Source organism: Cupressus sempervirens, chromosome 11, assembly GCF_028749045.1.
Source record: "Cupressus sempervirens isolate cs-2001-9-10 chromosome 11, ASM2874904v1, whole genome shotgun sequence".
Taxonomy (NCBI): Eukaryota; Viridiplantae; Streptophyta; class Pinopsida; order Cupressales; family Cupressaceae; genus Cupressus; species Cupressus sempervirens.
In genome coordinates this window covers 2,504,120-2,519,718 of record NC_143128.1, presented here as the reverse complement: position 1 = coordinate 2,519,718, position 15,599 = coordinate 2,504,120, and positions in this window count along the sequence as shown.

The following is a 15,599-nucleotide window of genomic DNA, read 5'->3' as shown; positions in this document are numbered from 1 at the left end:
GGAGAAGGAGTTGATGGAGACCAACTAATAGATAAATAGAAATGAGGATATATATATATATATATATATATATATATATATATATATATATATATATATATATATATATATATATATATATATATATATAGGGAGAGAGAAGCATATAGAATGTGTATATATATGATACAAAGGAATAAATAGAGAGATGGAGAAAAAAAAAAATGATAAATATAGGAAGAGGGATAGAGAAATATAAAGATTGAAATAGATAGAAAATAGACATATCCATTTAGATAATAACATAAGTGGTAGGGACATTTAAGTGCATGTAGAGAGAGGGACAGGGAGAAAAATATACTGAAACAAAATAATATAAGTATATATTAATACATATAGTGGGGAGATAGAGATAGTGGCCTTGAATAAGGGAGAGACAAAGATACATGACATGAGTGAACTCGAGAGAGATATATAAATTTATGGGAAGATAATGAGATGATGAGGTTAATGTAGAGAAATCAATAGGGGGTAAATAGGGAAATCAAGATATGAGATATTGAAATGGGGGACATGAAAGGGAGAGAGATAGGTAGAGGGGAAGAGGAGAGTTTATATATAAGCCTAAATTAAATTAAGTATTGATTATATATCTATACCAAATTGAACCCTTGGACTTTTACATAATAAATAGTAAACCCTAAATCATATAAAAAGTAACCCTGAACATATCTTAACCTTGTTACTAAACCTAATTCAACATTAAATTAAATTAAATGTCATCTTAAACTATATTGGAATTGTTTAGACTAAAAAAAATTGAATACTAAATGTAAATTGATGGAGTCTAACTTAATCCATAAAAGAAAGAAAGAAAAAACCAAACGCTAATAACAAATTTAATTTAATCTTAATCTACACCAAATAGTTACCTAACACTAACACTAAACTCAAATGAACCCTGTCCCAAACAAGACTTAAGTAAACTTTAAACTTAAGGCTAATTGAACATTATATATCAAATTAAAACCTAATCATAAACTATTACCTTTCTAATTAGGCACTGAAGCATATATACTTGAAAACTCTAGCAAAGAACCTAAGCATAAAATCAAACCATTTCAACTCAAATCATAAGCCTTATAAAATCATTGTATCCCTCCCCTTAGCCACTAGTTATATATACATTATATAATATATAATATATATAGATAAATTCTAATATATCAAGACTCTAGTTTTTTACAAAAGAGTTCACATTTTAAAATTAAAGCATAGATATCTAATGTATATATAGTATATATTGTATATATCTAATATATTTGAAAGATATCTATTAATTATATATAATATATTATAGTCTTTAAAATCTAACCTTAATATACATTTTCAATTATTCTCTTAAAAATGTTGAAAATAATTTCTATCTATAAATTATCTACACAAATTAGAGGAATCTATCTTTAAATCAAATTGTAAATTAACATGTCATAATTGGTCTACTAACCAACTAGAAAATGGTATTAATGAAATACATAACTATTAATTTAGATTAGTACATTCTTACCATTCCACATTAACGATTAATTATCTTTTTGTTCGATTTCATTCGAGTGCATTCATTCTCGCATTGGAATTTAATTTGGGTTTTAGAATGGTGGGGAATGCGAATGGTTTTTTATTCCAACGGAATGTGGACTGGAATTGAATGGAATGGAATGTGAAAAGGTTTTTCATTGTTTATTTATTGCTGTATCGTGGATACAGTTTCTTTATTTCATGCTGTGGAAAAAATCTATGAGAATGGACTGAAGGAATCTAAACAAATCTCCCTCACTTGTAGATGATCTTGAAGAGGAATATGATCATATTATATTCCTTCTCGAGAATCATCTTCCCCTTCAAGATCATCTGCAGGTGAAGGAGATTGGAAGTGGTCTTTGATGCTTCTGTGGGAGATTTGTTATACAATGATTTTCTAACAAACAGTGTTATTGACAAATTGTTTTATTGATAAGAGGTTAAAGTCAAGATTAATTTTTATTAGGTGTTTAAATTATTTTCACTTTTATTTATTAATCTTAATTATATTCTAATTCAAGACTTTTCATAGAAGAAATTCACAATTTACCATTGTATTGTAGGCTCTTGCCTAAATCTAAAAGCACTCTTATTCACTACTAGTGAAAATATTATTTATTTCTCTTATGTACCCATTCATATGTTTAGGAATCTAACCATAAACTAAAATCAAAAGGGTTTTGCTAAGCATTATATGCAGCAATTTGTATTGTATGCTCATTTTTGTGCGAAGGCCAAGGGAAAAGCCAAAATGCCAAAGAAAAAGCATGAACCTACCACCATAAATAGGACCTGACAATATCAGGAAAATCCACACCTCACGGTTCATGTATTTGTGGGAAAATGCAAGAATTGTAACTATCATAGGAGTCCTAGGTCCCTAGGCCAAGCCTGGGCAGCACCAATGTTGAAACATCTATGTTAGGCAAGAACCTACAACACAAAACTAAATTGTGAGTCTCTTATCGAAAAGGTCTTGGGTTTGAAAACTATAATAGGAGTCTAGATATGAGAGAGAATATCGACTTCTTTGTAAATGCTAGCACTACTTAGTACTATGGACAAGATTGTTGCACTTAAGGAGATAATAAATAGGTCTTATTATATGTGATTGTTTTTCATTTTTTTGCAATGGTAATAATAATATGAACATTCAACAAAATAGAACTATAACTCATTCTTCTGTAGTTTGGGCTACAACCTATCCATCTATACATTATAAGAGGAAGATCACTCTTTTATCCACATCACAAAGAAGCAATATACAACAGCAATATCCTTCCAATTGTGATGTGAATCTGAAACAACTTCTGTTTGTGAGAACTATAGTTACTGTACGAATCAGACCAACATTTAGATTTCAAACCCTTTGAAGAGTTGTTTTAGACTTCAAACCCAGCAAAATTTATTTCCAAGATTTGAGAAGCTGTCAAAGAAGTCATTTCACGAGTAACTGAATTCAAAGAAGAGCATAAAAGACCATGCATTTGGATTTTGGAAATCCAGCAATAAAAGTTCTATAAAATTACATTTAATGAAATTTTTAATTTTTGTGAGTTTTCAATATTTCAAGAATTGCAGTTTGATATGAAAGACAAATTTGGATCTGTTTCCAAGCTATGTTCAACACTACATTTTTTTTTAGATAGAGAACTAACTCTTTTAAAAGTGCATCTTGCATGTTTTGGCTTTCAATGTGTTGTGCATTTCATCTTATTGTTGATTAAAAAAAAGAGTGAACTTGCTATAACAATCTCTCAATGCTCAACTTCACTACATCAAGCCAGAGCAGATTACTTGGCATTCATAGTAAATAGAGTTGTTTCCTTGCTTTGATAATGGATTTGGCGAATGCATTTGGCAGCTTTGTTGGTAGACAATATCTCAACAATGGAGAAGAATAAACAACATTTAAAAAATAGCCATTCCAGCTGCCATAAGCAATGAAATAATCAAACATCCAGTGAAGAACAAATGAATTGAAGAAGTTTAATGACATCACCAAGTAATATAGAAATTGACATATTTTCAATTTCCATTTGATGTCAACTCTTGTATCATGAATCACCAAGTAATATAGAAATTGACACATTTTCAATTTCCTTTTGATGTCAACTCTTGCATTCAAGTAACTCATTTAAATTGTTCACCTTCACAATGTTTTCTCCATTGAATCAAATATTTGCATACGCTGAGTATTCAGATGAAGTAGCATTCTATTTCAAGTGCCCCTTTCCCACAGTAAAAGTAGTTCCCACTCTTCTTTGGGGGATTATCTTCATTTTTGTCTAATTTATTTAGTAAATATGGTAGTCCGAAAGTTTTGAAACTTCCAACTTATTTTTTCTCTCTTAGTAGTTTTGTTTCTTCCAAGTCTTTTTCCCGTGCTTTAATTCCTCTTCACCAACCAGTTTGGACCAGCTATGTTCATATATTCTATGAACTTTCTTTTAAGTAGCTTTAGCAAACAAATTACTGGCAATGCTTTCATCAGGAACATTCCCACCTTAGTCAAAAGGATCCCATATGGTATCATTGATTTGACTTCAAGGCAGATAGCAATTAAATTCTTTTAGATACTTTCTTGTTGCCTTATGGTTTGACATTCTACTCTTCATAACCTCACAATTATATCGGATAATCGAAACAACCAACAAATCAAAAAGAGTTTACTTTCCCATTCCATGATTCCACTTTCTTGTTTCTGTTATAAAGTAAGAACAAATCTCTTTAGTCAATTTGTATTCTTTTAGCTCTATTAGTACCCCAATTGTATTGTTTGTGGAAATAAATTCCTAGGTATTTGTATTCCTCTACTGTCTCCAATGATATTTTCTCAAAAATAAAATTAAACTATGAAAAAATCATTACTTTTGTCTTGTTTATATTCACTTGGATTTTGACCTTTTAGTAAAAGAGCTCTAAAGCCTTCAAATCATTTGCATATAAAATAAACTTTACCACGTAACATGTCAGTCAAAGCCCTTCCCCAATAGCTTTGTTTAACCAATCTTCATGTTTAACAAGACCACCCTTGTTTGATTCCAACATTGCTATTAAAGCATTCAAATATGGCCTCTTTCTTTAATTTTGAATATAGCCTTAACCTTCTCATAAAATTTGTGAATTATTTCTCTATACTCATTGGATATTCAAAGCTTGTCCATTTTACTTGACTATTGGAATGATATCAAAGGATGTTTTGAAATCAACAAAGGAACAAAATAATGTAGATATGGCTCTGATACCACTAATGTAGATACACTCTGATACCACTGACAAAGGGCCACACCACCCTTACCAAATCACAACCAAGAATGCAACAAGATCTCCCAAGATCCAATCCAAACCCAAGCTAGCCTAGATCCACACCCTGGTAGAAACCTCTGAGATCTCAACTTGTGCTCGCAAGCCACCAAGAAACCTCCTTGTTTCTAAACCGCAATCACTGGCTCTTCTCACAAACCTAATCCAAGATCCAAGTGTAAACTGCCTCACATTTGGCGCTCTATCTGCACACTCACAACTCCATCACAATCCTGCTGTAAATTGTCTCACATTCGGTGCTCTGTCCACAGTCTCAGAAAAACTCACTCTTCACTTTCTCCTCTTTCTCTTTCACACCTTCCAACTTTCACACATTTAAGCTTTTCTTTCCAAAGCTTCTACTTCTCAAGCTTCTACTTCTCAAGCTTCTCCTTCCCAAGCTACTCCTCAAGCTTCCACTTCTCAAGCTAGTCCTTGAGCTTCTACTCCTCAAGCTTCCCCTTGAGCTTCCACTTCTCAAGCTACTCCTTCAGCTTTCACCTTCTTCTCAAGCTTCTCCAAGCTTCCACTCCTCAAGCTTCCTCTTGAGCTTGATTTAGAAATGCTCATATGCCTTGCTTAAATAGGCACTTACCACCCCATGCATGACTTATCCACAACCTTCTAAAATTCCTCCACAACCTTCTACAACTTCCACAACCTTCTACAACTTCCAAAACTTTCTACAATATTCATAACTTTCTAGAATTCTACCCACTCACCTCGATAAATGGAATGACAACCATTTATTTTTTAATTTTTTTCTATTATGCCACCTATGTACCTCGAAAATAGAAATCACCTTTTCCTTTCTTTTCTCCTTTTTCCCTTTTTTATTTTTTTATTATTTCTCCTCTAATTTTCATCACTTTCTCTCTCCTCCATAATTTTTTTATTTTTACCAATATTTTTTTTTTTTTCAAATTTTTTTTTTTTTTCCATGCACGATGCTCCTACATTACAAAAGGTTTCTTCACCTTGTGTGTACCAAACCTTCTCAATGAAGTGTCTAAGTCAATGGTTAGTGGTAGTGTGCCTTGGTCTGAGGTCATTCTTCTCTTTTGCTTCTTTCCCTCCTTTTTCTATGCATTTATGTATTCTATATCTAGTGTGTTTCTAGTATTGAACTATGACAAATTGGAAATAGTACTTCGAGAATAGCATATAGTGATCATGCCAATACTTTTCTCATTGTAGGTTTTACAAGAAATACCTTTGGGGATTTTGATCAAGTTGGCATGCCAGTACAAATAACCATGCCACACAAACTATATAAACCTAGTAGTTACCCTGCATAGTTTGATACATTTTGATTCCCATAATGTGAACTCACTTCTCAAAGCCTTCACTTTTCTCTAGCTATATAGGATTGTTATCCCTCCTTTGTTGCCCAATTAAATAGATTGTTTGTTTGTTGGTCTAGCATTAAAATCACCAATCAAAACTATTTCTCTTTTGTTTATAAAATAAAATATTGACTTTCTTTAAAGTAGTTTAAGGATCTTTTCTATATCTAGATTTCTTTTCTTGTAGAACTTTGAGCATTTTAGAGAAAAGTAACAAGCATCCGCCCTAATTTTGCCTACTTTAATGTTATTTTTGACCATATAAACTACTTGTTTGGATTTTCTTTTGCTATTTTTACTATTCCACTCCATTCTTTTCTCATTAGGGTTATGATCCCTCCACATTCTTTACCTTTTCAATATCTTCATTCTATATTGAGACTATCATGTCCTTTAAAATTTTGTTCTCTGCATTTGTCACACTATGTTTGATAACAATAGTTATGTCTTTGCACTCTACTAAGTACCTAATTGATAACGTCTAAAATTCCAAGTTATCATGTGCAAATACTCCTATGGGGCCCTGAATCCCTATTTCTCATGTAACTGAATTGAAATTTCCTATGTTCAACCACACCCCCTTTCTTGCATCTCTTGGTCATTTCAATATCTCTTACTCCCCTTTCTCTTCTTTTTGGGGAAATATCAAGTCTTCATCTAACTATATATGAGTACATTTGATGGACCCCCTAATATTTAGGATTGCAATCTTGTTTTACATTTTTCTTAGCACAAATCTTACATTCCTATTATTTCCTCATATTTTCTTTCCTTCCGACTCTTGCTATTTCTCCTATGGTCTCGATATCTATGGTCATCACGCCTTCTCCTAGAAAGCCATGGGTGGCAGCCTCCTTGAGATAGGAGGCTCTGCAGTTAACCCTCCTTTATGAATTACTTATGCATTTGTACATTTGATGCAAAGCATCCATGTTCCATGTTGTTTCAATCTGTATATCATCAACCATCTTTCTCATTCTCTGACATAAAATTACTGATTAGAACCCACTATAACTTCTAGAAATTTCTCAGTCCATGATACAAACATTGTAAAAAAGAAACTATTTTGGTTTTCATTCACACATTGAACCCATAAATCTCATTCTTAAACTTGCTTTACTTGACATAACTCACTAGCTTATATTTAGCATCTGCAATTTACTCTGTTTCATGATGTCTATATTTTATTCTTTATACTCCAAACCTGCAGTCACTTTTATTTCAGTGTGAATCCCTTTGTGGCCTTGGCTATCCATATACAATCAAAACTTTGTTGTATTTTATCTATTGCGATTCATTACATAAATAAAGTAGCCATATAATAGTTTTAACTGCTATAAAATAACTACTAAAAAGTGAAATATAATCCTCTCTCTAACCCTAATTAATATGTTAACAATTTCCTATATGAATGCCACAAGTAGCAGGTGAGATAATATAATGACAATAGCATGGGTGCTAACAATGTGGAGAAGAACCAAAGAAAACATTAGTATGATTATGATCACAATAGCATTGATAAGTATGTGCAGCTGTTTAACTGCGATTTTAGACTCATTAAGAGACTAAGGAAGTAATTTCCTTATTTCAAAACATTTTTGTCCCAAGAAAGAGGGATCTGTATCATAATTGTGGAAATTCAGAGATCTGTCAATTGTTTTAGCTACATTAACAATTAAAAACCTAATGAGATAGATCAATCTCTTGATATTCCAAGCAGATACATTCCACTGATTCAACTTTTATAGTTGTTCAATATTTATCGTATTGGAGCCCACTTCCTTTCTAGCCTATACTAACATCATTTTTAGTCTCAGAAGGATCTATTGGAATTTCTCTGTGTCCTTCATTTTTCATTGACTTTTTATCTGGTATAGCAGGGGATTGATGGAATTCTAGCATTGGGGTCGAAGATATAGTTTTAATGATATATTGATGGAATATGGACTTCTAAATTTTGTCAATTTATGTTTTCACATGAAAATTTAAAGCCAAAGCCTTTTCCAATAGTGTCTTGAATAAAATGCAGCGCAGTAAACGAGATAGATTAGGAGCTTCTCTATGAAATCCAACAACTTGTTATTCTGGGTAGCTCTCTATCTGATGTAAAACTTAACAGCTATATTTGTGAATAGTTAGATCTATATATTTAGAGGTACAACTGCAAAATTTACATGGTAGAATAAAGAAGCACAAACATGTTCTTTCCAAGTATTGCTGAGTAAAAGTATTCTAGAAGATTTTTTTCTGAATTTTAATCAGTTTCTCCTTTTCTATCAGTTAGATCACATATATTTGTAAGTATAGTTGCAAAATTTTATATGATATCAGAGTGAAGAAAATGATTGAATGATTCTAACAAGGCAGAAAGAGTCTTAAGTCATAGTACTCCTTGGTTAACTTAAAGCTAAGAGAGCATGTGATTTGTAAATTATACTAAAGTTGCATGACTGTTTCAATCCTATTACATCCTTTACTCCAACATCTTAGAGAAAGTGAAAATGATAACTACGGTGTAAATATTAAACAAGCAGAGAAATGAAACAAAATGGTAAATAAAGAAGATGAATATGCAAGACACAATCTATATCATGATTCAAAAGATCTTGCTTATGTCTACACTCTAGCAGAGAATTACTATTAATGAACAATCAATACAATTACATGGACTGCACACAGCAATTATAAAGAGCTTTATGAATATAAAGAATCGAACAAGAATGAATAATCAGTAACCGTTTAACTCCATATCACAACATATGGTCCATTGTGCCTCCACAAACAAGAGAAAGAATGCCAATACATAATGTACTATACTGTGGTAGGTACCTCTGCAACAAATAATCTATCTTCCTTCTGGAAGATAGAATCTTAAAGTTGTCAAATTGTTGAATTTCTTCTCAAGTGAAATGTTTGAAGGAATCAACATAAATGATCCTGAAAAGTACTCATATTTCTACAATCTGATGATGGACTATGATTCTTTCATAGAAGACTCAAGAATAGTGATCACTGAAGTGTGAGGTTTGTTGAAATGAGAATCAAAATATGTCGAGATAGTAGCATGGAGTGGCTGAAGGATAACAAGAGAATTCAAACCAAGAGAAGATACAACTCGATGTGGGTTGACATTAGAGGACATAAAGTAAAAATGGATTTCTACAATTCATAAGATATTTGAAGTTTATTCTAAATTCGATAATGTAAATGTTTTTGTGGCAACATTTTAGATCATAATCTATGATCTAAGATAAGATGATCATTAAAGAGAGCAAAATGGTTGACATTAGAGGACATAAAGTAAAAATAGATTTCTACAATTCATAAGATATTTGAAGTTTATTCTAAATTCGATAATGTAAATGTTTTTGTGTCAAAATTTTAGATCATAATCTATCATCTAAGATAAGATGATCATTAAAGAGAGCAAAATGATTGAGGAAAGGAAAATATGTCCTCAATATTGTTTTCGTCAAAGAGAGATTCAACAAACAAATGATAAATATCAGACAGGATGATATAATGCTCATCAAAAGGACAAGAATGCTATTTTTGAAGAAATTTTTATTCTCAGTTAGATCATAATATATCTAAATGTACCAATGCAAAATTTGACATGGTATCAAATTCTGGTGTTAAGGAAAGAAAGAAAAAACAAATTTTTTGGAACCTATATTAAAAGGAGAAAAACATTCTGAAAAGGCCTTTTTTTTTCTGCCAATTTTCATATGTTATCAGAATGGAGAAATTGACTAACAAATACTTGAGTAATACTACTCTTTGGTTAACATAAAGCTGATAGAGCATGCGATTTGTCAATTGTGGCATGCAATCCAAAAATTACAACATATTCAAACAGTTAATTTCAGTAACACAAACAGACCAAAATATTAGGATTTTGCAAAGAGATTACGAATATAAATGAGTGCTTGCAGATGAATAAAATTAGGATGGAAAAGACTATACGAATATAAAAGAGGTCTTTGCAGATGAATAAAACTAAAAACTCCATCCCCAACAACAAAAACAATTATGAAAATGCATCTCCATTGAGTATAAAAATTATGAAAATACAATTGATAATGAGATTGTGGAACAAAAGAGTGCCTTTTTATTAAACATGAGGTTCCAGGCCAACAAAACTAAGCCAAACCAGAGGCACTACTTCTCACTCCATAGACAAAGTAGAGAACCCTCTTTTTCATCAAAATGAAATTCCTCTCAATTACAAAGAATACTCCCACACGAATTACAAAATAACCAAAACCATAAAAAAACCACTTCCATGAATCAAATCGCCAAATAATAAGTTTCTTCAGAGGCCTAGATGTGAGGCTTGATAGCAGTCCTGCTATAAGACCCACAAAAGCTGCACATTCCAAAAAAAATCTCTTCTTTGATGGGATCATATTCCAAATTCCTATTCGAGATCATCTGCAAGTGAAGGAGATTCGTTCAGATTTCTTCCAGCCATTTTCTGTAGAACTTTCCATTGCATGAAATATAGAAACTGTATCCATAACAGAGTAAGTAAAAAAGTGTATCAGTCACAGGTTAAATAGGTAGAAAATGAAAAACCTTTCACATTCCATTTCATTCCACCCCAAAAAAGAAAAATTCAGAATGAAAAGTCTCTTCAGTTCACAATCTGTTCGAATTGAAAACCATTTACATTCCCTCCTCCCATACGAAAACAAAAAGTTCCAAATTTTATTTCAAAATGCAAGCTGAAATATTGAGAAGAAAAGGCAGGTTATTGTTAATGCAGAATAGTATGAATGTGTTAATGAAAATTAATTATGTGCTATAAGGGTTGGACCTTCTAAAGTTTATTCATTTAGTGTATTATAATACTTGCAAAATCTTGACTAGGGTTGTTTTTATATAGACTTTCGCTTAGTAAGCCAAATTTTGTTAATGGGTTATTCAAATTAATTTCAACACAAATTCTAGCATAAGAAATAATTTTTTTATCGAGGGATTGATGTGCAATCATAGTCGGCTTTCCGAACAAAGCAACAATTTGCTGAAGGATGTCTTCACGCCAAAATTCCAGGGGAAGGCAAGGCAAGTGAACCCAAACTGGCACTGTTGAAGGGAGATCCTCAGCAGAAGTAAATCCTGAATACCAGGGTTTGACAAATAATCCCACATGGTTGTAGAAATAAGGGCCTCCTTCAAAAATAGATCACGATTAGACATGCAAGAGAATACAACAAAAAATAAGCTATTCTCTGTCAACATAATCTCCATATTGCCTTCCACCTACCATGAGTGGAAGATCCATGCCTCAAGAACGAATAGAAAAATTCAGATTCCAAGAAATTTGCATATCAAAGCATACTTGGTCCAATATTCAATGTCCTCCATTACAACCGCTGGAGGAATAACCAGAATAGGGCAATCATGGTTACGCGAAAAACAACCATTAACTTTTTTTCAACTTGGAGGTCTCCCTTGAATAAAACAATTCAGATCTCATTGAATGCATAGTTGGAGAAGAACCATCTGTTCTCACCAATGCAAAAGAAATCCTAGGCTCTGCCATGCAAACAATTAAAACCCCAATCCAAAATAGATTGCAAAATATTTCCAAAAACTGAAACCCATGCAAACTTTGTCTAGTAGCCGGCAATCCAAACAGAATAGGGAAGAATATCAGTAAAAACCAAACAGCAATCACGGGCTAGGGATAGGCTAGGGATAGAGCCCTAGCCCAATCGGTAGCTAGCGCTTCTCATCACTCTCCAATTCTTTTTCACCAAATTTCCGAATGTCTATTTTAATTAGAATGCAATCATTTCATATTTAATTCTGATTTATTTTTATATTTAGCAAATTAGGTAAGTGAAGTCTTAATATTTTAGTATTTGCGGCATATGCTATTGTAATCAGTTTAAATTAACTAGTTATTAGTAAAACCTATTTCAACCAAGTTAGTTTTTTCTTAAAGATAGTTTCTATAGAAAATTAGTTTAAACATCCTAAATTTTTAAGTTATTAATTATTCAATATTATTTTTCTACTCTTCTATTTGCTAATTAGTTTGGGTCTTATACATGAATTTCACAAATTCATAATGTCACTCACAATTTCTTAGGCAATTCTCTCAGATACATTATAACAAATATGTAAACATAACTAAAAATTGGACTATAGGATTAATGGTTAAAAAATTGCAAATATATAAATTAGCACACTTTAAAATATCATTAATAGTTTTTAAAAATTTAGATTATAAGATTAATGGTTTAAGAAGAATAAATTATCGTGTCTTTTTCAATCTAAAATATTACACTTTATAATTTGTTTTATTGCAATTAATTTGATATATTTTATACAATACAATATATTTATTATACATTATAGTATTTAATAAGGTAGATTTTAAAATTATATGTTAATGAATTGAATATTGTTGGTAAATAGATTTGTCATAGTAGAATTTGCCCAACGAAGTGTGTGGCAAATTGTTCACAACAGTTGGATAGGCCCTTGATATGCGGCCTTCCTCTACATTTAGAGGGGCAACTCCTTCATATGATATAATTTTTAAAGGGTTTTCAAATACAGAGTCTAAAACTTCAAAGATCAAGAGAAAGCCGTTCAGGACAAATGCACCACACGCCCTCACAACCTTCTTGAGTAAACAAGAACGATAACAAAGGTGATCAAGAAATACGCTTGAAAGTAACTAGTATTACCAAACATATTCATTATCATTCATAGAAACTCGCATAGTACCATGAGAATGTCTACTACAACACATAGCAATTTTGATTTCAGTATAAGAAACCCAAAGCACATCTCATTTCATTTCCTTGCACCAAGAAGACAAAAGAGATTTTCAATTTCAGAGATAAAAAGTGTACATAGTTTCCAAAATTTATCTGTCAATCAAAATTTCAGCATAGTGTTCTCTTCTTTTTAAAACCAAAAAGTCCCTTTACAAAGCCCAAAAGAGCCCTTATATAGACATAGAGGTTAATAACCACCTTTTTGTGGTTAGTAACTACCCCCCAAATATGTGATTTGGGTGAGGTTAATTAACTTCCGTAAAATTAATCTTTATGACTTGAAACTTAACTTTACATACTTTGATAAGAAGATTGAATAATAAATCCTTATCGATCACCTCATCATTTCATCTCCTAATATTGTATCTGCACATATATCCAAACCAAGAATCTTTAGAGCATAATCTGTTCGAAGGCTACTCTTGACATTTTCCACAGATGTTGCTTTCATGAAAAGATCTACTTCAACATCTAGTACAATTCCAGCTTCTTTCTCTCTTTTATCCAGCTCGTATAACATTTCATATTTGCTACCAACACCTTGACAATTTGCAAAGAAATTCAATGTCTCTCTAACAGTCATCACCCTTACATGCAGATCATTTTGACTTATGTAAGCAGATGTCTTTTGAGGGACAAACTCGTCCAGTGAATGGCCATTGTAAGTGATGGAACCACTTGCCTTTAGCTCCTTGTTTTGGTACTGTAAGTATAATCATCGGGTATGTGCCCATTGCTAGTTAAATAATGGCAGTTGCTCAATGGCTACCATTTTCAATGCAGCTCCATCATCCTCCACATGTCGCATCTCCATTAGACTTGATTCTTGCAGAAATATTTGAACTTGACATTGCCCACTTTCTATTATTGGGTAGTGACAAATTAGCAGCGTTTTTGAAGTTCCATTCTTGATAACTTGTCCATTCCTCCTTGGCTATCGGGCAAATGATGAAATGAATATCAACTCCTCGCGGGAATAACACTTAGCAAACAATAGTCATCAGCCCTGCAATTAACCTCACTGATAGGATTGCGATATGTGACAAAAGTTCTAAGTTTTTTTAATTTAAAAAAAATGTCATCATCTAAACACGTGAGCTGTATTCATATTTCTAGTCCTAGCTATGCCTTCTCCTTTTCCTGAGTCACTAAGATTAACATCAACATATGCAAAACCCTATTCCGGTGATCTCATTTTGGCACAAGTTGGTAGGACACCAACAAAGGTTGAAAAAACTAGATTAACACTTGCCAATTGCATCTGCTTATAAGTTTCTAAGGCTCATTTTATGAGACCACATTTCTTTCAGGCATTTTGTCAAACACTAGGCGTGCATCCTCCATTTTGCCACATTTAGCATACAAAGAGATCAATTTGGAATTAAGGCACACGTCTTGATTAAAGTCCTCTTTGTGAAATCACTTAAGCACCACCTGGGTATAATTCATGAACTCCCAGGTCATACCAGCTCAAAGCTGCGCATTTGGTTTGAGCATTTTGTTGAACACCTGGACTGTGTCATCCATTCTGCTGCATTTTGAATGCAAATATATCAATTTGGATGCGATCATGTTGAATGCCTATCTACCTATGAATTTTCTTGGCCTCCCCTATCGTGTTCATGTTATGTGAGATCCAATTACCAATGCGAATGGTATTTCCATTCTGACAAATGAGTTTCATGATTCACCGCTTCGGGTACTTGAATTTATTTTCAAGGATGATAATAAGCATAAATCTTTCCTGCATCAAATGAACTTTCATGTTTTCAGTAATTGATGAATCCTTAGCTCTATTTGTTTGTGAAGCTTCTCTGTTTCCTTCAGTAGGCAGCGATCTTTCGAATGAATTTTAACCCATGTCTGGTGGAGTGGGCAATATCTATAGTGCAGTCTTGGGCTGTACTATTTTCTTCAATAGTTTTTCTATCTTTTCCACCATAGCTATTATCATTTGTATAATCTGCATTTTCATTCTCTAATACACCCAACTGTCCTCTCAAAAACTTGCTTGATTCTCCATGGCTAGGATTAGGAAGGATTCTGCACGCCTACTTTGCAAAACTTTCATCTTCTCATCAAACAGATCTTTCTCTTATTTTATTTCAAGCCATTCACATATCTAATTTCTCATAGAGTTATTTTTAAATAGGTTAATAACTGTCTCATAGAAGTTAAGAAAAATGTCTTTTTGGGAGCTATCATTAATCTTTTGAGAGGTTAAGAAAAATGTGTTTTTGGAAGCTATCATTAACCTTTTGAGGTTAATGGTTAATGATAGACTTGAAAACACGTATTCTGGATCTCTCCATTAACTTGCCATAACTTGAGGCTCAGAAGTAAGATTTTAAAAATTTCAAGTGCTGTGTGGAGCTGAGAACAAGCCGGAGACATGAAAGTTTTAGAAACTCAAAAATTCAAAGATAAAATGGCCAATTTAAAGCTCAAAACCAGGCAAGTTTCAAAGATTAACCATGAATTATAACATTAAAACAATTTTATAATCGAGCAACAAATATTTATAGTTTGAATTATATTTCTAATTATTCAGCAAATACTAGCCACTACATGGCACTTGATTCATTTTTTA